Below are 26,355 nucleotides of genomic sequence, written 5' to 3'. Positions count from 1 at the left end.
CATTTCATAATATTTTTACCATAATACCACACATTTCATAATATTTTTATGACATCTAAGCATATACATCTTTTATTATCAGGTTAATGGTGCAGATATTGTAAATTGGCACCCTGTGGACCTAATTCTGCCATTGGGTACATGTGTAAATTAAAATACTGGAATCCCTTTCAAGGGGAGCATTACTGCTCATGGTTGCCGTGGTGCCCACCAATGAGTGTCCCAAGTACTCATTCACCTTACCTGCAAGACCTCTATAGGTGTCTGAGTTTGCCAACCTTGATTAACAGGACTGATTTGAACAGTACCATCATTCTAGTCAATAGTGTTAAACTTCTTTGTTACCAGACTTTTTCCAAAGTAGGATTAACAGGAAGCACAGTAGACAAATGTACATATTTAGTCCCTTCTGACCCTCTCTCTGAAAGTGGTACTAATATTCATGAAATGGCCAAAAGGTCTATAGTAATAAAATTAAAATAATAATTCACAAAGTGGAAAATTAACAATCAAAAGTAGGTTATACAGATTGGTAAACCAAAGGGTGTTCCTAGGGAAGAAATTAGGTTATTGACTGTAAACATTTTTATGACTTTGGCTGCTGCCACAATATTATTAGATGATGCACATTAATTAATACTTCCATTTGTAATGCTAAATAAACACCATATATCTGGATTCCTGTTCTTCAATATTCTACAGCCCTCAAGCCTCTTTTTTTCCCATTAAAGAAAAGCCCAGACCAGATGGCTTCACTGCTGAATTCTACCAAACATTTAAAGAACAATAATACCAATTCTTCTTAAACACTTCCAAAAAATTGTAGAGGAAGGAATACTACCAAATTCATTCTATGAGGCTGGCATTACCTTGATACCAAAACCAGGCAAGGACACAACAAAAAAAGAAAAGTATAGGCCAATATCTCCCGATGAATGTTGATGCAAAAATTCTCCACAAAATACTAGCAAACCGAATCCAGCATCATATTTAAAAGATCATTCACCATGATAAGTGGCATTTATCACAGGGATGCAAGGTTGGTTTAACATATGCAAATCAATAAACTTGATATATCGTATCAACAGAATGAGGACAAAAACTATATAATCATCTCAATTGACACAGAAAAAGCATTTGATAAAATTCAACATCCCTTCTTAATAAAAACTCTCAACAAATTAGGCATAGAAGAAATGTACCTTAATACTATAAAGGCCATATATGACAAACCAACAGCTAATATCATACTAAATGGGTAAAAGCTGAAAGCTCTTCCTTTAAGTTCTAGAACAAGACAAGTATGCCTACTCTCTTCTCTCTTATTCAACATGGGACTCAAAGATCTAGCCAGAGTAATTAGGCAAGAGAAAGAAATAAAGGGCATCAAAACTAGAACAAAAGAAGCCAAACTGTCCCAGATTGCAGATGACATGATCTCACATATAGAAAAATCGGCAAGGACACAACAAAAAAAGAAAAGTATAGGCCAATATCTCCCGATGAATGTTGATGCAAAAATTCTCCACAAAATACTAGCAAACCGAATCCAGCATCATATTTAAAAGATCATTCACCATGATAAGTGGCATTTATCACAGGGATGCAAGGTTGGTTTAACATATGCAAATCAATAAACTTGATATATCGTATCAACAGAATGAGGACAAAAACTATATAATCATCTCAATTGACACAGAAAAAGCATTTGATAAAATTCAACATCCCTTCTTAATAAAAACTCTCAACAAATTAGGCATAGAAGAAATGTACCTTAATACTATAAAGGCCATATATGACAAACCAACAGCTAATATCATACTAAATGGGTAAAAGCTGAAAGCTCTTCCTTTAAGTTCTAGAACAAGACAAGTATGCCTACTCTCTTCTCTCTTATTCAACATGGGACTCAAAGATCTAGCCAGAGTAATTAGGCAAGAGAAAGAAATAAAGGGCATCAAAACTAGAACAAAAGAAGCCAAACTGTCCCAGATTGCAGATGACATGATCTCACATATAGAAAAATCTAGAAGATCCACCAAAAAACTCTCAGAACTGATAAATTCATTAAAGTTGCAGGATACAAAAATCAACATAAAAAATCAGTAGCATTTCTATACCAATAATGAGCAAGATGAAAAAGAAATCAAGAAAGTAATCCCATTTACAACACCTACAAAGAAATACCTAGAAATTAATTTAATGTAGGAGAGACCTCTACAAGGAAAACTATAAACCTCTGGTAAATGAAACTGAAGAGGACACAATGAAAAGGAAAGGCATTCCATGTTCACAATTTGGAAAAATTAATATTGTGAAAATGATCATACTACCAACAGTGATTTACAGATTCAATGTAATCCCTATCAAAATACAGAAATAGAAAAACAAATCCTAAAATTCATGTGGAACCACGAAAGACCTTGAATAGCAAAAGACCTTGAAAAAACAATCTTGAGCAAAAATGAATAAAGCTGGAGGCATCACGCTACCTGACTTCAAAATTACTGCAAAGATACAGTAACCAAAACAGTATGGCACTTGCATAAAAAACAGACACACAGACCAATGGAACAGAATAGAGAAGCCAGAAATAAAGCCATGTATTTACAGCCAACTGATTTTCTATAGGGGTGCCAAGAGTATTCATTTGGGAATAAATGGTGCTGGGAAAACTGTATAGCCACATGCAGAAGAATGAAACTTATACCCTTATCTCTCATCATATACAAAAATCAACTCAAAATGGATTAAAGACTTAAATGTAAGATTCAAAACCATTAAACTACTAGAAGGAAACACTTTGAAGAGCACCCCAAAAGCACAACCAACAAAAGCAAAAATAGACAAATGGGATTATATCAAACTAAAAAGCTTCTCCATGGCAAAGGAAACAATCAAAAGCGTGAAGAGACAACCTGCAGAATGGGAGAAAATATTTGCAAACTATGCATCCAACAAGTGATTAATATCCTGAATATACAAGGAACTCAACTCAATAGCAATAAAACGAATAATTCAATTAAAAAAATGGGCACTTGAGCTGAATAGACATTTCTCAAAAGAAGACCTACATATGGCCAACAGGTATATGAAAATATACTCAACATCACTAGTCATCAAGGAAATGCAAATCAAAACCACAATGAAATATCATCCCACTCCAGTTAGAATGGCTATTATCAAAAAGACAGAAAATAACAAATAGTGGTAAGGATGCAGAGAAAGGGGAATTCTTACACACTGTTGGTGGGAATGTAAATCAGTATAACCACTATGGAAAACAGTCTGGAAGTTCTTTGTAAAACTACAAATAGAATTACCATATGATGCAGCAATCCCACTACAGGGTATGTATCTAAAAGGAAAGAAAATCAGTATATCAAAGAGATATTTGCACTCCCATGTTTATTGCAGCACTATTCACAATAGCCAAGATATGGAATTAACCTAAGTGTCCATCAACAGATGAACAGATAAAGAAAATGTGGTATACACATACACACACACACACACACACACACACACACACACACACACTGGAATACTATTCAGCCATAAAAAAAAAATCCTGTCATTCATGGCAACATGGATGAGCTTGAAGGACATTATATTTAGTACAGTGTTTTAGCCTGTTTTGTGTTGCTATAACAGAAATACCTGAGACTGGGTAATTTATGAAGAACAGAGGTTTATTTGGCTTACAATTCTGGGACAGCTGCATCTGGCTTGGGCCTCAGGCTACTTCTACTTATGGCGGAAAGTGGCAGGCAGCCGGCGGGTACAAGCAGATCACATGGCAAGAGGAAGCAAGAGAGAGAGAGAAGGTGCCAGGGCCTTTTTAAGTAACAGCTCTCGTGGGAACTAATCAAACGAGAACTCACTCATTAATTCCCCCTCCCCCAGGGAGAGCATTAATCCGTTCATGAGGGATCCACCCTCATGACTCAATCAGTTTCCAACACTGCCACATTGGAGATCAAATTTCCACATCAGTTTTGGAGGGGACAACACATCCAAACTCCATCATATAGTAAGTCAGGAACAGAAAGAGAAATAACACATCTCATTGTATGTGGAACCTAAGAAAGTTGATTACACAGAATTAGAGAACAGAAAGGTGGTTATTAGAGGCTAGAAAGGGTAAGGGGGGTGGATAGTGAGAGGCTGGTTAACAGATACAAAAGTACAGCTAGAGAGGACAAATAAGATTTAGTGTTCTATAGCACTATAGGGCGACTATAACTAACAAGTTATTATATAGTTTCAATTAGCTAAAAGAGAGGATTTTGAATGTTTCCAACACAAAAAAGTGATAAAAAAGTTTGAGGTGATGAAAAAAAATCAGGGGGTGAGGGAGAGAGGGAGGGAGAAAGGGATGAATAAGTGGAGCATGGAGGATTTTAGGGCAGCAAAACTATTCTGTATAATACTGTAATGGTGAATACAGGACATTGTGCATTTGGCAAAACCCACAGAACTGTACAATACAGGCAGGGAACCGAATATAAAATTAAGTTGATAATAATATATCAATATTTATTTATAATTATAACAAGAGTACCACAGTAACATAACACGTCAATAATGGGAGAAACTGCATGTGTGTGGGGGGAGGGTATGGGAACTATCTATAGTTTCTGCTCAATTTCTCTGTAAAACTAAAACTGCTAAAAAAAAAATAAAGGAAAAAAATTTAAAGTTAAAAAAATAAAGGGTTTCCTCTAGGGCTAGTTTGGAAGCTCTGTTATTAATGTGAACTTGAAAACTCTTCCCATCCAAGATCGGGTGTTCCTCTAAAACCCCAAGAATTACCATTATATGTCATTGTTTTTCTCATTGTCGTGTGAGTATTTCCTTGCTGATCATTCAGATACTATCTTTCAACATTTCTCAGCTCTGTTGTACACTTTTTCATTTTCCTTTCTTACTTGAACTTCTTTTACCTTCTTTTTCAGATTCAATTTTTCCCATATCTTGTGAGGTCAATTACTCATTTTTTCTCCTTTTTTATGAGCCAGGAATCACCACTGTTTTCATCCAGGATATCTTTTCAGTTTCCTTTTGCTTTTTTTCTAACTTAGTTCCTCCTTTAAATGTGAAGACAAAAACATCTTGTGGAAAATCGATCACCACAGATTCAATAACAAATTAGCACTGTTCCTAAGTATCAAAGATGTACTCATGTTCACCTTTCAGTAGTTGCCCAGTAAACAGACCTCAAAACAACAACAAAACAAACCCCTAAGTCCGTGTCGGTGGGAGGAAGGAAGGAAGAGAAGCCAGAGAAAGAGAAACTGCCTTTTTCTATTGTGTATCAGTCTCTCAAGCATCTGTACTGCAAATATCTCCTAATCTCCGGCTTGTCTTTTCCCTATTTTCTTGAGTCAATGAACAGAAGTCTCTAAATTTAATGAAGTTGAATTAATTAATCTTTTCCTTTATGATTAGTGCTTTCTATGACTTAAAAACTTTTTCCCTAAGCTGTAGTCATGGTGATTTTTTTCCTATATTATCTTTTTAAGTCTTTATCCTTTTGCCGTTAATTGTAATTAACTTGGAGTTTGTTAAAAATGAGAGTTTTCTTTCACTTTTTCCATATGGATACCTAGTTCCAGTAACATTTATAGAACATCCTCTTCTTTCACTACTGCTCTGCTGGGCCAACTCTTCCTAAAACTTCTCCACTTATTTAAAATTAAACTGTTCTGAATCTCTCTTAAATTCAGATTCACCCACATTTTTCTGTAAAATAATGTCCCCTGGAACATCAAAAAGTCAGCAATGCATAGTTTCTTTAGAGTGTGCTCAACTCTTGTCTCCATTCTGTAAGTTTTGATATTGACACTTTTTGATCCAGAAGTTCTCAGTAGAAGGCTTCCTTAAAAACTTAAAAACCAGGACTCACATTCCTTCTGAAAATGGTCCTTAAATGATTTGTTGACTGAGATACTGAGGGGCTGTAATGGTCTAATCATACCATCATGATTAACAACTACATCATCCTACTTTTAGATGATATTACTATTCAACTTCAAATACTTGACCATGAAACCATCAATAACTAGAATATATGGTGGATTTCTTGATGTCTATTCCAGGTGACTTCTAATCAGTTCCATCAACTCAACCATCATCCATCTACTATTGAGTTTCACTCCCAATAATTACTTTTTTAAAGTTTATTTTTTTAATTGACATATAAAATTGTATGTATTTATTGTGTACAACATGTTTTGAAGTATATATAGATTGTGGAATGGTTAAATCTAGCTTATTAACAAATGTCTTACTTCCAATAACATCTTTGAAGAAATTCTTACTCTTAGACATTGTTTTATAGTTTAAAATTAAGTATAATAGCAACTTCTGCAATCAGCAGTTAGGCATAAGACTGTTGTGATATGCTGCTTTTCATAACCCAAACTCATAATCTTGATCCCCTTAAAGATCCTTTTGCATTAACAGTGTAATTTTAAGTCTTGCCAAGGAAAACCAGTCCCCTAACTCCTAGTATTACCTGTTTAATTAAACACATATTTTCATTTTTCTCAATGGCATCATGCTGGAAGTTAAGTGCATTCTGTTCAGTCAGCAGAATGTTTCTGATAAATTGATGTTGTATATCTTCATAATAATACCATGCAATGCATAATTTGTTTACTCCAGGCTCTTATTGTGCTGAGATTTCTTTCACCTATTATGAAAAATTTGGCAGTTTCTCTCACCACTATTGCTTTGCATATGATAAGCAATCTTTTTTGAATGAATTTCAGTAATAAAATATAATACAACATTATACACTTGTGAGCATCTTCCCTTCTTACATCCGGTAAAACGCTTTATTGCTGCTTTCTAAGAAAATATGAAATTTAGGGTCATCCATCCAGTGACAAATATTTTCTTAATGAATAGCAAATTCGTACCTTGCTGATTTGTTTCCTTCCCGTTCTGCATACATGATAACTATTTGTTTCAATCCTAAATCATAGTGTTATATTTTGATGACATTTTAAACAGCAGTTAAACTCAACATGTGTTGTAACAACAGTGCACATAACGCAACTGAAGTGACATGAATAGCTATGACCCAGTTCCACATCATAGTCACTAACAACACCATTGTGATTGTCACATGACAACAGCAATTAAGAGGCATTATTGATTGTAAGATGCATTCTGATTTCAGAGATGTTAAAATGTGGGGAAAAGGTCTCTTAGAATCAATGAATATGCTCTTTTATTCTTTTTGCTACTTTACATAAAATTCCTTGGCTTTCCTTTAAACTCCCCTCCTATTGCCCTTCCACCTAATTTCTACATTTGGCTTGTCATTAAAGAGTGACTAGTTCACCTGATCTTCTTCCTCCAAATGGTCCAAGGAGTACCAGAGTAAGAAGCAATGAAAGTGAGAAGGCCTGCTCAAAATAATCTCCCCCTCCATTCATGTGGTACAGTACTGAGACTTCACAGCTACACATGCACTTTGAATTCTTTCCCCAATGATCCTCTTTAAAATGTAAACACATCTGGGATAGTTAACACCACATCTAACTAACTTCATCTGCATTATGAAAGATTTTACCAGGTCTTTTTCTCTGGCTGCAGTGACCTGGCACCTGTAGGATGAGAGTAGTATGTCTCAGGCCAAATAAAGGGAGAAGTTACAGGAAAGCCCTGAAAAAGGAAGGCAACAGTGACCAGAGGGGATAGGGGATCCCGAATAAACATGTAACCAACAATGGTCTTAGCTCGGGCTCCCCCAGAAACTGACCCTGATATAAGCATTTCAGTACAAATAGTTTAAGTTACACTTGATCCCCAAAAACATGATTGGGGAAGTGGGGAAGTGAGACAAGGAAAAGCGGGCAGCCAGTGGAGTGTGTGCTATCAAGCCATTTGCTAAGATGAGCTGAGAATCCTAGAAGTCAGGATAGAACATATGCCTGAGAGTTATTCACCCAAAGACTTTGGGAATTGGAGTATTTTTACATTAGCCCTGAAGAAAAAGATGCAGATGCCAGCAGTTGGAATTCTACTTGATGGAACTAAAATAATAGGGCTAGGAGGATATGAGCAGGACACTGTTACCCCCACCTCCCTTTCGCTATACAAGGTCTTCTCCTAACCTCAATTTGCAACCATACTGAACTCAAATGTTTATATTTCTTCTTTTATAGTATCTTTGGAATATAAAGCAATTGTCTCCATTTATAGAGTAAAATGCTTTCATTCACATTTTTTAAAATTGGAAATCTGTAATCTTCTGCATACTTCTGGTTGCCAACCTGCTCTCTCTCCTTTTATCATCACAAATACATACTACTGTTAAGTCACTTATATTTTTTTCCCTTACCAATGTCAAAACACTTGCCAGTTTCTACATCATAGCATGGTCTCAGCTTCTGCTTCTCATTATTTCCTCCTCTTTGTTCTGAGCATGTAGTTTTTCCTAATGGCTTCTACCTAATTCTTCTTTACCAGAATCACAAGGATATGTCCACAGGGAAAAAACCAAAAAAACCCAAAGCCCCTAAATGGAAAAAGAGCTAACCTAGTTGTCCTAAGGTTAATTAAATGTAGAATGGCTACTCTAATTTTAAAGGCAATGGTCTTTCATGATAAAAACTTGCAGCATATTAGTAATAGACAAACTTCAACCCGGTAAAGAATGTCTACAAAAAAATTTACATACTTATTGGTGAGAAGCTAGGTGTTTTTCTGCTAGGACCAGGAAAAAACCAAGGATATACCATCTCACCACTCCTATTCAGTATATTGGAAGTAGTAGCTAAAGCAATAAGGCAAGAAAAGGAAATAAAAGGTATATGAATTGGGAAGAAAGTTTTAAAATTGTCTTTTTTCACAGACAAAGTGACTGTCTATTTACAAAATCCCAAAGAATACATAATCAAACAAAAAAAGACTCCTGGAACTATTAAGCCATTATAGCAAGGTTGCAAGATGCAAAGTTAACATACAAAAGTCAATTGCTTTTCTATACACCAGAGGCAAAACATTTGGAATTTAAAATTAAAAGCACAATACCACTTACATTAGCACAAAAAAATGAAATAGTTAGGTATAAAGCTAACAATATCTGTCCAAGCCCTATTTGGGGAAAATTAATAAACTCTAATGAAAGAAAAGAAGAACTAAATAAATAGATATTTCATGTTCATGGATAGGAGGACTCAATATTGTCAACATCTTAATTCTTCCCAACTTATGTATAGATTCCACGAAATCTCAATAAAAATCTTAGCAAGATATTTTGTGGATATCTACAAACTGATTCTAAACTTTGTAAGGAGAGGCAAAATACCTAGAATAGCCACCACAATATTAAAGGAAAAGAACAAAGTTGAAGGATTGACACTCCCTGACTTTAAGATTTACTATAAAGATACAATAATCAATGCAGTGTGGTACTGGCAAAAGAATAGACTGATGGAACAGAATATATAGCCCAGAAATAGACCCACATAAATATACTAAACTTACCTTTCACAAAGGGCAAAAGCAATAAAATGGAGCAAAGATAGTCTTTCCAACAAGTGGTGCTGAAACAGCTGGATATCCACATGCAAAGATGAATTTAGACATACGCCTTACACCCTTCACAAAAATTAAGTCAGAGTGAACCACAGACTTAAATGTAAAGTGCAAAACTACAAAACTCTTAGAAGATAACACAGGAGAAAATCTAGATAAATCTTGGGTTTAGTGACGACATTTTAGATACAATACCAAAGACACATCCATGAAAGAAATAATAAACTGAACCCCACTAAAATTAAAAACTTTTGTGAAAGACAATGTCAAGAGAAGGAGAATGTAAGCCATGGACCGGGAGAAAATATTTGCAAAAGACACATCCGATTAAAGACTGTTATCCAAAATATGACAAGAACTTTAAAAATTCAACAATAAGAAAAGAAACCCAATTTTAAAATGGCCCAAACACCTTACCAGTCACCTCACCAAAGAAGATATACAGATGGTAAATAAACATATAAAATGATACTCCACATCACATAACATCAGGGAAATGCAAATTAAAACAACAACGAGATACTACTACACATATATTAGGTAACCAAAATCCAGAACACTGGCAACAGCAAATGCTGATGGGGATGTGGAGCAAGAGGACCTCTCATTCATTGCTGGTGGGAATGAAAAATGATACAGCCATTTGGAAGACAGTCTAGCAGTTTCTTCTGAAACTAAACATATTCTTACATGATCCAGTAATCACGCTCCTTGGTATTTACCCAAAGGAGTTGAAAATTCATTTCTCCACGAAAACCTGTATGCAAATGTTTATAGCTTTATTCATAATTGCTGAAATTTGGAAACAACCAACATATCCTTCAGTAGGTGAATGGATAAACTGTGGTACATCCAGACAATAGACTATTATTAAGCGCTAAAAAGAAATGAGATATCACGCCATAAAAAGACATGGAGGAAACTTAAATGCTTATTACTAAGTGAAAGATGCCAGTCTGAAAAGACTACATACCATATGATTTCAACTCTATGATATTCTACAAAACTATGGAGGCAGTAAAACTATCAGTGGTTTCTAGGAGTTGGAGGGGAAGGAAGGAGGGAGGGATGAACAGGCAGAGCACAGGATTTTTAAGGCAATGAAACTATTCTGTATGATACTATTAGGTGGATACACAATATTATGCATCTGTTAAAACCCATAGAACTGTGTTAACACAAAGATTGGACCCTAATATAAATTATGACTTTAGTTAATAATAATGCAATATTGTATTTTTTAAAGAATATACTTCTTAATAAGCATTGAGTATGTCTTCCGTAAGTTCTGAGTACATTCCCTGCACAATGTTCTATGTTTGTGAAGACTTAACCCATCCTTGACAATTGCTCTGCAAAGCAGCCTGAGAGCCCTGTATACCCAGTCAGAAGAAATGGGTTTGTAGCTCAGTTACTAGCTGTGTGACCTTAGATAAGTAACTTCTTAACTTTCATTGCTTTAGTTGCCCTATTATTCAGTTGAGATAACAATACCTGTCATTCACCACAGAGTCATTGTGAGGAGCATGCCAGACAATCGAGAAAGAGCTTTGTAATGTGTACAACATGCTCTAAGCATAAGGAGTTTCCTATGTTCCCTCTTGGTGATGTTAGGAGAGTTTAAATCTTCTAAATGATCAATGAATGAAAGCAGAAGATAAAAATCTTCCATCAGTTTCACAGAAATGACCAAAACTGATTATAAAGCCAATGAAGTAAGATTGAATTGTGTTCCAAGAAATATAGTTATGTGAGTATAAAAGAAACGCCCGAAAAAGGAAGACAGTATATTTGGGGGTTTTCAAAACATGAGACCGTGGGGACTTTCCTGGTATTTCTTCAGGACTATCTCGCACAGGCACACAAATACACTGAAAGCTGCTTTGAATAAAAAATTAACTTGCACAAGCTAGCTATTAGAACTAATAATAGAGTGTTTGCACCTGAGCATTATTCATGTAATTTTTGGAAGAGAATCATTAGCATGACACTTTCTTTGCTAGAAAAAGACCAGGGAAGGAAAATGTCAAACTCTCACCAATGATTATCTTTGGGGAACAGGATTGAGGAATGGATATTTATACCTTTCCTTCAATTCTTTGGTAGCTATTATTAGAATTTTTAAAAAATAATTAAGCATATGTTACTTTAATGATTAAAACTGAACAAGAAGTGATAAAATACACAGATATTCCATATCAGATCTTTCTCTTTCCTTGATTTATGTTGGGGGGGGGTTGTATAAGGTGAATGCTGGCTTTGAAATTTTCATCCAGGTGAAAAGAAAAGAAGAGTTGGAGCCCAGTCAGACCATAAAGATGGTTAAGGTTTAATGCTCCTGGGGAATTCACAGTGCTGTAAATAACAGATAAGTTGCTTGATTAAAAATGAAAAGAAGTGAACAAGGTAAATACTAAAAAACTTTATTACTTACATTTGAAAATGCCAATAACAGAACATGCTATTTACTTAGTACCTGTTATGTGCAGTGTGCTTTATAGGCCTTATTTTCATCTGGACAATAGCCTGCAAGGTACATATAAGGAAGCCCAGGGGCTATGTCAATTGTCAACCCTAACCCTAACTCTAGCACTAGGAAGTCAAGAAAAAGGAACTCCTCAAATCCAGGTGTTTCTCATTCTACAACCTATGATTTTCCAAATCACTACTGCCTTTTAAAAAACTGAATCCTTCCTTATTTAACCAGACCACATAAGCCACAGCTGTATTTAATTTCATTTTCCCTGGAAATTATCTTTATAATTATTTTCTATATGATTTTCCAAATCACTACTGCCTTTTAAAAAACTGAATCCTTCCTTATTTAACCAGACCACGTAAGCCACAGCTGTATTTAATTTCATTTTCTCTGGAAATTATCTTTATAATTATTTTCTATAATAAATCTGTTCAAGGCTAACCATTATTTAAGGAACCTTGAGATAGCTGCAGTTGTTAAACCAATAGAAAATAATCATTTGATTATAAAATTATTAAATCACTTTTCCCGAGATCTCTTTGGTCTTGAAATCCCTGGCAGTTCTACTTGGTGTTGGTGGAGGCAATCTGCCATGACCTGTGAGTGTCCTTGTGTGATCTTGCTAGGCGTGCCAAGAGTGCAAGCCCCTGACCATTTCTCAGGGTTGTATTTGGAGCAATCAACCTTGAGGGATAAGGTGTTGTCTCCCCCCAGTGAGAGCAGGCTTGCTTCCCTAGCTACAAAAGTAGTGAATTCCTCAAGTTCAGCATTCCTCCTCTGTAATGCAACCCACTGAGTGTGCAGACATTCATGATTAGGTCACAGTGTCATCCCTTTAGGACTTGGGGAACACAGAGAACCAATGGAAATGAACCTGAAGCCCTGACTACGCTTTTGCTGTGAATAACAGTCTTTTGTCTTTGATCCAGAAGTCTCATGTCTTTTTCTAGCACCCACAAAACAATAACAAGCTAACGTGTTAGTTTGCAAGGAGGATAAAATCCCAGACCCTGCATAGTTCTTGATATTTGCTTGTGTTGTAAAAATGATCACATAGCATTTCCATTTTTTATATCTATGTTTTTTTCCCCATCTAGACTCTGCTTCTTTCAAAAGTAGGGATTGTCTTCTTCAAGACCAATCATGAAATAGCTGTCACCTTATAGAAACCTCACAAAATGTTTGTTGAATAATCAAATGAGAGAATGAATAAATTATAATATTCCCCTCCTGAAAGGAAAAATTTTTTAAAAACCCATATTATTCAATCTGTGTGTTGGTAAAGACCTCTGTCTTTAAATCCTTCTGGAGTTTTTATCAGTTATATGTCCCTAGTAGCCAGAAAGATACAAAATTAGCCGGAAGAGGACAGCAGGGTATGAAATACTCCTGGAGATGGCAATTTTGCATCTCAAAGGCCAGATGAGGTTCTCATCCTGATTGACCAGCGTCATTGGTAGTGAGGCTGTCTTGGGGAGAATTGAACAATGAAGGTTGTCCCTTCAGTGGTGATGATGCTGTGAGTCACCTGCTCATATGTGGTAAGACACATTCTTTACTAATGGTTAGTCATCCATTCATCCTTTCTCTAGTGATACATCATCATCATCATTAAAGAGTATTTATACAAGATTATGAAGACAAGAAAATGGAATATTAAATGTAGGTATTTGTAAAGAAGGTATACACATATATCTTATTGATAATATAATTGTGTATCTAGAGAAAAAGGAGATACAAAAAATTCTAGAATGAATATATAAGATGGCATGGTTTTCTCTACGATGGCAATAACCATATAGAGCTGGAAATAGGGAAAACATTGTGTTCAAAATAATAAAAATTTTTTTTAAAAACTTAGGAATAAATTTAACAAGAAAAATACAGGTCTTATATGAATTAAATTATGGTTATACTAAAAACTTTAAACAAGATCTGAAAAGGTATAAATTAAAAACATAAATCCTAGGGTGTGAGACTTAGTATTACAAAAGCGTTAACTGTCCCAAAATAAACACGTACATTTAATTCATTGGAGTTAGACTCCCAAGAGTTGCTTTCGGAGCGCTTTGGGTTGAAGGAAACATTCAAGGAAGTGACCTTAAAGTTTATGTGGAAGAAAAAATGTCTGATAATAGATAAGAAAATTACAAAGGGGAGTTAATTTTTCAGTGCTTGAAATATGTCAGGGAATTTTCTAAGTGCCTTGTTTTGCTTCATTTAACCCTCACAACTATTTTATTTTATCAATGAACGCTTAAAATTTTTTTTTTAATTTAGTTTTTTGAATTGAAACATAATTGGTTATACATATTTATAGGGTGCAGAGTTGACTATCAGTATTTGCGTACAGTATGTGATAATCAAATGCTGTCATCCGGCTTTACAGTTAAGTAAACTGAGATAGAGAAATGATAAGTGACTCTAAGCCAGGATTCAATTTGACGCCACAATGTTGAGTTGCTTTTAACCAATTAACCACCAAGTTCATTGTCTCTAAGCTGGGAGGAGGAGAACTTGCCTTAAAAGATATTGAAATATACTATAAAGCCATTATAACCAATAGTATTGACAGATGACTAGATTAGCAGAGCATAAAAAAGACTTATGGAAAAGAAAATGTAAGAAAATTAACATATGAAAAGGTAGTATTTCATGACAGTGCAAAAAAACATGCTTATTTAAAAAAGTCTTGCTTGTATAATTGTCTATCAATTTAGAAGAAAAAGTTAGTTCTCTATAATCTATGTAAAGACTTAATTTTTTAAAAATGTTAGAATAAAATTCATGAAAATGTGTATAATCTAAGGATTTGGGGAGACCTTTTAAACCGAGATAGAACTCCGAGAAACTATATGAAAAAGATAGGCTTTTCACTACATTTAAATATTTTTTGTATGGAAAAAGATCATAAAGCCCCAAGACATATGATATATTGAGGAAAATATTAATAACTCATATGAAAGAATTTTTAACATATGAAAGATTTTTTAAAGCAATATCTTTAATATATATATAAAGAACCCTTTGAAATTGATGAGAAAGTCCAATAGAAAGAAGTGAATGGGAAATTCACAAGACTATATCAAATGACCATTAAATGTGGGAAAGGATGCCCAGCCTCATAAATAATCAGAAAAAAAAAAAAAAAAGTAAAAAGAGACGTATTATTTCCCAAAAGTCATGCTGGTAAAAATGAAAAAGAATATTATCTACTGTTAATGAAGATACTGGGAAGAAAGTCCTCATATTCTTTGTTGATGAAAATGTGAATTTTACAACCTCTTAGGACAACAATGTCATAATATCTATCAAAATTTAAAATGCTTATACTTTTGACAGTTAAGTCTCTTTCTAGAACTCGATCCCATCAAAATAAAAGCACTAGCCCATGATCATACATGTACAAAGTTGTTTGTTGCAATACTGTTCATGGTGGAGAACAACTGGAAGTAAACACTCACTTCACAGGAACAGCTCAATACATCATGGCACATCCTCACCATGAACCATTTTCTACCATTAAAATGAAGGGATTTCTGTGACATAAAACTTGGAAAGCAGAGAAATGAATAACAAAAGTCCATTTTTGTAAATGACAAAATCTTGACTTCATAATTTACAAAATTTCATAAACACTCACATACATGCACATGAGCATAAATCATGTTTTTCCATTTTTATTTAATTAGGTAATCTGAGCTACAGAATGAAGCTTGCACACTTGGTTGTCAACACTGATGTCTTTGAGGGTAATCGTGTGGATGGAGATTTTTTTAAAAGTGGGGAAAAAAAGATGTTTGTAATTAAAAACACAGCATGTATGATATGATCTACTTTATGGTAAATTGTATATGAGTGTTTATGCAGTAAAAGTATGAAAAGATGGTGACGAAAATGTTAATGGTTGTTATCTTATTTTGATGGAATGGCAGGGGATTTTTAAAATTATTTCTTAGACTTTTTGTTATCACTTGAATTTTTACAAAGATTTGCATTAAGCAATTGGAAAAAAATATAAAGCTATTTTTATTATAACAAAAATTCCATCGGTAAAAATTTTTAATTAATTTACATAATGGGCAAAAATCTAAAAATTAAAACTCCTAAAGCAAGAAGTGGAAAAAACATTCCAATTTGAAGAAATAAAACCATCCTCTGAAGATCACTGACATTTCTGAAGCAACCCTCAAAGTGTCCCTGTACTTTTTCCATTGAACAAAAATCTGAAATCTATTTGAACTGTGGCAGAAGTACTAATACCATCCAGTTACTGAGAGAAATAGAAACTGAAGGGATTGCTAATAGCTCATAAATAATGAAAGGTTAGTGCCTAAAGGACCCATAAGTCAACTGTGGAACATGAGGACAGGTTCCAGAACCACTTCTACAACCACGAATCCTGAAGTTGGCTTACAGAGAGATACCCAAAGTGACACTTCAAAAGGGTCTTTGGGGTGGTCCAAAATACAAATCCCACTAAAATGTTTATATTTAAAGTGACTATTTCTCTCAGGGCCACTCTAGAGATGATGCTAACTAGGTGACATCTGTTCCTCAAGTGTCAGAGCCTTTTAAGCTGACTGGCTCTGACTTTCATGACTGTCTCTGCTTTCAACTTCCATCATTCCCTTGGTGACTTGCTCACTTAAAGGTAATTAATCAGATATATTCTCCTCTGTCTCCTATCATCTTGAATGAAAAATCATATTAAGCTGTGGATGTTTTATTACCTCTGGTCCTTGATAAAGGACAGGACACCCTGAATCAGCAGCATTTAAATAAAGCCTTCATGGTGACATGGTTTACCCAGAAGGATGCACTGGAAAGTCCTCAGGATTTGAGGTCAGAAGTCCAGCATTTTAGACCCAGTCCTCCCGTTATTAACTATGACATTTAAGAAAAAGCCACTTTACTTCTCTCAGCCTTGATTTCCTCCTCTGTAAAATCTCTACCCTGCCTTTCTCTAAGTGGTGAGAATCAAGTGGGATGTTCATAAGATCACAGTCAATCATTAAACAAAGGTCAATTATATTTTTCTCAGATTGCAGAAATAAAAATGGCTTTTGTAGAAAAAAATTTAAATGCAAAGTCACTACGAAAATAAAAATCACCCATAATCACAAGATCTGGAGATAACTGATGTTAACATTTTGATATGTGCTCATTTAGTTTTTTCTCTCTGTGTGTATACCTATATATATTTATGTGCATTTTAAAGATAAAATTTAGAGAATACTCTATATCATTATGTATCTGTTTTTTCATTTAACTGATACTTAATATTACAAAGTCATTAAAAATTCTTGAGCATTATCATTTTTAGCAGTAGTTGAATGGTATTTTAGCCCTTATTTGACTTATTTAACAAATTCTCCACTGTTGGCATTTAGATGATTTATACTTTTTCACCATTGAAATGCTATGATATGTTCTTGATTAAGCCAATTTCACTAAATAATAGCATTTAGATATTGTTCATTTATGTTTTTGCCTATTTGATATGTCAGGAAACTGAGAAAGGTGTGTTAAAGTGTCTCACTGCTTATTTCTTTCTGTATTTATAATGTTTACTTTACATGTTGATTTAATATTACTGGACACACACTGATTTATGAATATTCATTTGAAATTGTCTCTTACAGTATTACAATATTTGTCCTGATTATTGCTTTTGGGCTAAAATTTGATGTAGTCTAATCACCTCATAGTTACAAGCATTAAGTGAGATATTACATGTCCTTAGTACTAAATACATGTCAGGTATTAATTACATCTTATTTCTATTTTATTATTATGTTATTATAAGAACACATAGTGACTGTACTTTCTTTTAGTCTGTATTAGCCTGATATAACTCCACCCAACCTCTTACTCTGAATTTTTCTAATACCTTTTAGGTGGTTGCTTATAAGTACGATATAGTTAAATTTTATGTTTTGATTCTAAGTGAGAACTTTCTTATTTTTAATGAGAGCTTAATCCACTTGTATTCATTATCATATTTAATATATTTCATTTTATTCTGTCACTTGGTTTGCTATTTTCTTTGCTCATCTTTTGCTACATAGTTTATACTTCTTTTGCTGTATATCGTCTCCACTATTCTGGAAGGTATACATACAGTTTTTCATGATTATAGCAATCACCATTGAATTTATCAAAAGCATTTTTGCACTCAGTGGTTCACTGCCTTGTTTTCATCACAACCAGCTGGTGGATAACCTCCCCACACTCCTCTCACCAAGGACTGCTGTGCCGATAGAACGGGTTCTGAGTTGTGCACAATTCCCATTTGCACCATCTCCAACTTCACCATTTTCACTTGCACCCATCAGAATCTGCCATCAAAACCTAATTTTTATTGTCTGGAGTAAAAGTTAACCTTTTGAAATTCCCATGTCAAGATAAGGAATTTAGCATACTTTCATCAAATCTCTCATCTATGTGGTTCCTTTGTCAGCCCAGGAAAGTATTCGAGAATATATTTGCAATTGTCATTTTTGTTCCATTTGTTTTTGTCTCCACCAATTATCTGTGTGTTGGCTCTTCCACACCTGATTTCCACATACCATTTGCTTTTATATCACTAATTGTGTGCTTCAGGTGTGACTTCTGTGTCATCTATTTTCATTGTTATCAACTGTGCCCAGGATGGATTTAATTCTATTCCTGTTTCTCTTTTCCTCACTGGAGAATCTTTCCTATCGTAGTCACCATCTCTCTCTTTTCATATCAGTCTTTTGAATTTTTCATTTCAACCAATTTGCTCCTTTTAAACTTCCGCTCCTTTTTTTTTTTTTGTCTTTATCGTGACCAGTAAGGGGATCTCAACCTTTGGCTTGGTGCCGCCTGCACTGCGCTTGGCCAGTGATTGCACCGGCCAGCCCTACATAGGATCCGAATCCGTGGCGGGAGCACCGCTGCCCTCCCAGCGCCACACTCTCCCGAATGCGCCAAAGGGCCGGCCCTCTGCTCCTATTTTATATACAAGGTTTCCTGAAAGAGTCTTCATTTGGTGAAGTAGATCATTTTCAGAGTATGCTATTCTTCTACTACTTCAAGGTATGCTTGACAGTTTTTTGTTACACAGTATTTTTTCATAGGTCCCAGGCATGTATCTTGAGGCACTGTTTTGTTAGGGAAAAGCAGGGTTGATTTTCTGAATTTAGTTTTATTTCCCTGATACTGGTATAGCTTTCACTCATGTTCTACCATTTAACTCTCCAGTCATCTTAGGTTTTAATATTGTGCATGTGTGTCTTTTTGTCCTCTTACATAATTTATCTAAAAGTCTGAGGAGATTTTTATTCCCATTTATAAAACTGAAGTCTTTATTACCAAAGTTAAGAGCATGAATTCCAGAAATTGTGGTAGACTGAAAAAGGGTAACTTTAGGGAGCTAAATCTTTTATCAGAGTCCCTAAAAGCAAAATTAGAAAGCCTTAATTCTCTTACTTATGGGGTTGGTCCTATCTAAAGTTGAAGCATAATTTGATTTTAAAAAATGGTAATCACCATTAGGTTTACCAGGAAAAATAGACACATTAAGTTTTAATACGTATTGCCCTTTTTCATTCTAATGAGAATAAAATTTTAAAAACCCACAAATATTTTTTTCTTATTTCAAAATACTTCAACAGTTTGCTGTTTTCTTTCCCACATTTTCCTTTTTCATGTTATTTTAATTCTTTTGATTTTAAGAAAATCTCATTGAGATACTTATATATCTTTAATGCCTATCATTCTCTATTTTAACTTGCTCAGGCAATGGGATATCTATAGTTTCCCCCTACTTTGTCTACATTTCTCATCACCCCAGTCTTTATAATACGTGCAGCTTTTCTGCACACTTTTGATGAGCAACCAAGGTTTGAGACTATGATAATAGGTTGCTAAGTTTTCTAGCTATCAGAGCCATTGTGATAGCTTTTCTATATAAAATACTAAAGAAATAACCATACAACCCCCATTTTGTGGAAAAAATGCATTGATTCACAAGAGAGAGGAGAAATATACAAAAGTATTAACAGTGGTTACAAATCTGGATGGTAGGATTTTGTATAATTATTCTTTTCTTTTTTTTTTTTTTGCTCTTTCTTCATTTTCCAAATTTCCTTTAATTAATATGCATTATTTGTATAATTTTTTAAAAAATTCTACACTTTTCTAAGTGAACAGAGATTTGATGACAAAGGAATTAAACTAACGAATTATACTTTTTGCATGTTTAGTTCTATCATTCGTTTTCTGGGAGAGGATGACAGTGTATTGTAGATACAAAGTTTTAGAATTCGTGGTCACTTCTTATTCAGTTACCAAAAAACCACATGATTAAATTCATAATAGGCATATGTGCAGATTTTGCCATACAGACTAATGCTGTGTTTTCTAGATGTGAGGATTTAATGGACCAGAAAACTGCAGTAGAAGTTTTGGGGACTGATATAAAGTTATCAACTTTTTATTTTGCTAAATAAGTGTCTATTAAAGGAAGCTCCACAATCACCATCACATACATAATTATCACTTCATAAAACATAGAACATTTCTCCCCAAATGATTGGAAAGGCTATATAGTGTTGTAGAAATAAAGAACTATCTTTTAAAAGGAGTCATTTTGACTTTGCAAAAACTCTCCCTATTGTTTTTTTATTTTGCTGCTAACTGGTGAAAACTTGAAGGATGAGACCAAGCTGGTGTTTGAGACCCTCTGGACTAAGACTTGGTTTTACTGGTGTTTAGGCAGAGAGAAGTCCCAACAGCCCATCTTATCTGGCTCCATAGAGACAGGGTAGGTATCTGTTGGAATAGGGGCAGGTGTCTGAGAAGGTTAGGTAAAATCAGACCTGGTATACTTTCAAGGAGAAAGCCTGCTATACCCAACACCTTTTTAGATTCATCACAGATTCTATTGATTAAAAACATGAAATCAAAGACATTGAAATCCTCACATAATAAATAATACGTTGTGGGAATATCGTTTTTGAAGTCTAACACTGTGATGGATCGCTAGCTGGAAACCAGCCCTTCCCACCACCTCTACCTTGTTTAGCCTGGCTTATTGCTATATTTTTCCAACTTGGTTCCCTGCCTTTGGCCTTGCCTCCTCAAATGTTTGCTTTCAGCATGCAGCCAGAGTGATCCTGTTGAAATCTAAGTCTGATCATGCCATTTCTCTTCCCTAAACCTTCCACTGGCTTCTCATTAATATATACATGCTGTATGAAACCAGGATGCATAGTCTTCATTGAATATTTTTCCATGTCATTAAATAGTCTTCAAAAACAAAATGCTAAATAAATGCATGCTACTGAATTATCTGGCTAGGACACAATCTATATAAATATTTCCTCGTCATAGACATTTAGTTGTTCCTGATTTCTTTTTTAAAAAGATGACTGGTAAGGGGATCTCAACCCTTGACTTGGTGTTGTCAGCACCACGCCTGCCCAAGTGAGCCAACTGGCCATCCCTATTTGGGATCTGAACCCGTGGCCCTGGTGCTATCAGCACCACACTCTCCCAAGTGAGCCACGGGCCGGCCCTAGTTGTTTCTGATTTCTAAATATAGTATTTAATTACCCTTGCTAATAGATATGAGCAGAAAATAAATAACCCTTAACTTCTGGAGTGGGATAGTGTTGGCATCAGCTAACATAGACGCTTTGTGTATGGTCTGAGATTGTGGATGTGTCACTGGGATTTGCTATCACTGAGATTTGCTGTGAAGACTGCAGGCAAACAAGCAGGGGCTCGTTCAGTCAGCTTTTCTGTTACTGAGGAATTTGGGGCAGGTCATTATGGCCTCAACAGAATCATCAGTAACACTGAGTTGGATTAAATAGCATTAGAATCCTTATTCTCTTTATTTATCTGTTTTACTGTCAACCTGTTTCAAGCCAAAAATAATTAGCCATTCATTAAAACACAGATGTTACAAAAGAACCCATAACCCTTGTGTTCTCATTTGTGCTTTTGTGGCTTTATTTGGCAAGTAAATCACGCGGCACTGGGAACTTTTCCAAGTTGGCAGAGCAGAAGACAAATCGAAACATATGTCCAATTCTGTTTAAGTTTCATGGTGTAGTGGCTGCTTAGAAAAAAGATTAAAATGTGTCCAATCTCAGTAGCTTTCTGGGAAAAAATGTGGATGAGTCAACAAATTGCTTTAGGAAAAGGAAACACACATCTTTCAGGGACAGAGCAAGACTGCATCCCTGTGACCATGCCTGTGCTAGCATTAGAATTAGGCCAGATCCTGTTGTTAGGAATATTATGGTATGTGGAGAAACCCCATTTTTATGAGGGAACATTCCAGGAATCCTCTAGGTAAGAATGATATTGTTAAGCAAACTGAGCGAAGAGGTGACTGTCTTGGGGAGGTGAGATGTTAGTGCTTGCTGATACATTCCTATTGTTAGTCAAGCGATATTTGGACTTGGTAGATTTACGAATTGAATTCAAACACTCTACACATTTAAAGTCATCAATAAAAACTTATATGATTGCATCAAATGAAATATAGGTGTTTCTTTTGCAGTGCCCAACAAGGTCAGTAAGATGAAAAATGTTTAAAAGCCTTGTTTTGTGAGGTCTTTGGTGACATAGTGGTCGTTTTATCCAAAGGGTCAAACCTAGTGTTGACCTCAATATGTACTCAAATCATGTTTATTGACTGAAACCCACCAGCCCATCCTTATTTCATCTTCATAATTTTCCTGCCTGTTAACAATCTTAAAGAAAGATGTCATCTACACTCAGTTCTAGATATGATAATTTTTATAAAATAACATTTATTGAGGGCTTTCTGAGCGACAGGCACTGTGATAAGCTCTTTACATGAATTATGTCATCTCATCCCCACAGCAGCTCTATCACTATCCCCCTTTTACAGGGAACATAAGGAGAGCAAAGGTGCAGGGGTGAGGGGTGGGGGGTATGTAACTTGCCAAAAGTTATGTAGCTAATAAATCAGAGACAGGATTCGAGCCCAGATAGTCTGATTCGTGCATACCTGCACACTTAAACATTATACTATTACTTTTAAATTTGGTTTCCACCTTTTCGTTTTGACGTGGGTTTTTGTTTTTAGGGTCAGTGAGTGTGGCTTCAGTTTATTTGGGCCAAGTAAAAATATTCAAGACATAATTTCTTTATTTTGCAACCTAGATTATCATCATCCCTTCCTGATGTTCTACTGTATGGTCACAGAAAAAGAATCTCAATAATAGCTCTAGTTTTTCAGCAAGTATTTATTATGTGGGAAAGTCCCCAAATTTCTATAGGATGAAGGGCCCAGAGTTTCTATGGAACATTTCTTTCGTTTATTAATGCCCACATTTTACAAAAAGGAGTAATTTCCATGATCTCTGAAAACTGTTATTATAATCCACGAAGCACACCAAGAACATAATAATGACATTATCCATTGTTTAACTTATAGAGAAGTAACAGAGAATAAGAGAACTTATTTAGAAAAAAGTAGAACACCATAACTGTAACTTTAATGATAATGACAGTATTGTTCTCTATCGATGAATATCCTTTTGAAAAGAGATACTCTTTCTCTTACACACAATGATGATTTTGAGAAGCAGATTCAGAAACTGACTTTGGAGAGTTCAGGACTTGTTCTCTATCGATGAATATCCTTTTGAAAAGAGATACTCTTTCTCTTACACACAATGATGGTTTTGAGAAGCAGATTCAGAAACTGACTTTGGAGAGTTCAGGACAAAAAAAGTCAAACAAAATGAAGAGGCAGCGGTGGGGGCAGAAGAACAGGTGAAATATTGCTTATTTCACTTCAATTCAGGCATGCAAGTTATACAAAGCTTAAAAGCAGATGCATTTTTCTTACTTAGAAAAGGAAACCTTTTGGTCAGCATCAGCAAAAATGGTGATGAATAGGTTAAAAGGAGAAAACAATAAGTGCCCTGGGACCGTGATTCTGTGGTTGGGCCTGACAGATTCAAACCAGCTAAAAGGTCACAGCCAAAACAAGCGCTGTTCACTAATGGAAACCCCCCTAAATTTCTGAAACACTGGGGACACGCCTTCAAAATCTGATAGAAATTCACTAACAAAACAGTTGTTCTTAATTGGATTTTTCCATGTCTACTAAACTACCTGAAAAATAAAACCGTTTGCGTGACAAACCTTTTTCCATTTGGCGAAAACAGAAACCTCTTGGTTTCTACTGGAAAATTACAGTATTAGCTTTATTTGCTTTCCTATTTATCAAAGGCACTTGTGAGCTACCCGAATTTTTCATATACTGATAAGTATTAGCAATGCACTGGTGAGTGTGTTTCTGTTATTGAGAAAAGAAGCATGTTAGGTGTTTGTTGAGCACTTTTGCTGATCTCCTGTGGTTCTCACAGCACCACTGGGAGGCAGGTGGAATTATCCCCATTTAACAGATGAAAAACAGGCCAAAAGGAAATTTTGTCTTGATGAAAATTCTTTCAACTTTTCATAAAATCTTATAAAATATGATTAAACATTTTTTAAAGAGAAGAGGGGAGCCTGAGTGAGAAGGGGAAGTCTGCTTCAGGTATTTATTCAACAAATATCTATTGAATACCTACTATGTGCTAGGTTCTGTGCTTGTCTTGTCTATTCCTACTCTATCTCATATAGTCCTCCTTCAAATAATTCATTCACATAAAAACTGAATTTGCCAGTTAGCAGATGGGAGAACTGAGGATTTGTGGAATAAAGTGGCTTCCCTGGGTCATGTCCTTGTTAAGAAGCTGGCCTGGAATTCAACCAGGTTTCAATGCCATTCCAGAAATCTTTCTGTAACAGTGTAAGGAAAAGTTTAAACATGTAACCATTCTTCTTTAATGTTTAAGTTGCACTAGATTCCTCTTATTTGAGTGGTACTTAAAATGTTTTTATCATTATTTCCCATGTCTACCTCTCAAAAACAATCCCACTGTTGGTTTTTTTTTTTTTTTGTCTCCCACTGTTGGTTTTATATGACCATCTTCTACACAATCAATTCTACACAATTCTACCAATTCTACACAATTTTTAAGCAGGGTCTCTTGTTGGCAACTTTTTTGAGCTTCTCACAGTTGTGGGGTACTTGGTTTACTAATTACCACCTCTGAGGGTGCACCAACACTACAGCTAGTTCAAACAGCCCTTAATAAGCTGTTATGTTTCCCAGGAGGTCCCATTCACAGAGAAAGGCCACAATATGCAAAACCCTGGTTTCCAGTATGAACTGTCACCTCCCACCTCCAACCACTGCATCCTACACAAGGCCCTGTGGCAGAGGCTGGACACGGGACAGCCTCAATCCCTCAGGGAGACACTCCTGATGCCCCAATGGAAACACGGCCACAAAACAATTCCTCCTGTTCCTCAGTCTGCCCAGCCATGGATTTGGTTTGATGTCAGTTCTAGGAAGAAAAGGTCTCCTTCAGGCCTTTGCTCAACACTATTCAAGTGCCAGCTGTGAGCATGGCTCTGTTATAGGATGGAGAAGTGATGAACAGTGCTGAAACAGAAACAGGTTCAAGAAGCCCTTAAGTTCCCAGAGAGGCTAAAGAAATCTTCAGGAGAAAGGATTCGGGAAGAGCAGGGACAAGGAAGTAACATTATAAATACCATCTATATGCTATCTGCTCACAAATGACATCTTACTTAAAGCCCAGTGCCACTCTTCAAGACAGCTATTGTTCTTATTTTACAAGCAGAGAAACTGACGCTTGGAGTAGTCAGTCTCCAGCCTATCTGACCGCCATGGGTCTCTCTAACACACCATCTGGAGCTGGGCGTAATATTAATTTCAATCTGCAAGTCTGAAAAAAAGAGTCATTCATCTTTCTTTAAAGTGTTCTTTCACAGTATAAATATATCCAAGGTAGGAGAATTTATTTACCAATCACAACTATATAGCCAAAGAAAAGATGCGTGAATTTCAACTGATAGAACTGAAACACTACATCACTAAGTGAGTTTCTATAGTTTATAGCACCACATTGAATTAATTTTATTTCAAATATAGAATTTCAAACATAGAACATTATATATAGAATGCAAAAAGATGGATTTTATATGCATGAATGAAAGAATCAGATTTCAAAATTAATTTATGGTTTTGAAAGACAGGAGCAGCATTACATCAGGGGGACAATTTGATATCCTTCCTCTCCTCTCTCCTATTTTAACTCCTTATCACATTCTTTTAAAATTTAGGCACCCTTCGGCCCGGTGGCGCACTGGATAGTGCACCACTTGGGAGGTGCGGCGGCGCTCCTGCCTGAGGGTTCGGATCCCACATGCAGACCGGTTCCCGCTCACTG

General features: G+C 35.4%; 1 protein-coding gene across 1 annotated transcript in view; it reads right to left on the bottom strand.

Annotated features, from left to right (window-relative positions):
* The window catches only part of STAT4 (signal transducer and activator of transcription 4), a 94,683-nt gene that overhangs the window by 42,841 nt on the left and 25,487 nt on the right, over window positions 1–26,355 (bottom strand). The gene's annotated exons all lie outside the window — the stretch shown is intronic.

The sequence above is a fragment of the Galeopterus variegatus genome, unplaced genomic scaffold (genome assembly GCF_000696425.1).
Source record: "Galeopterus variegatus unplaced genomic scaffold, G_variegatus-3.0.2 Scaffold523, whole genome shotgun sequence".
NCBI lineage: Eukaryota > Metazoa > Chordata > Mammalia > Dermoptera > Cynocephalidae > Galeopterus > Galeopterus variegatus.
Note: the sequence above shows the minus strand (reverse complement) of the source record. Positions and strands in the feature narration are given on the sequence as shown.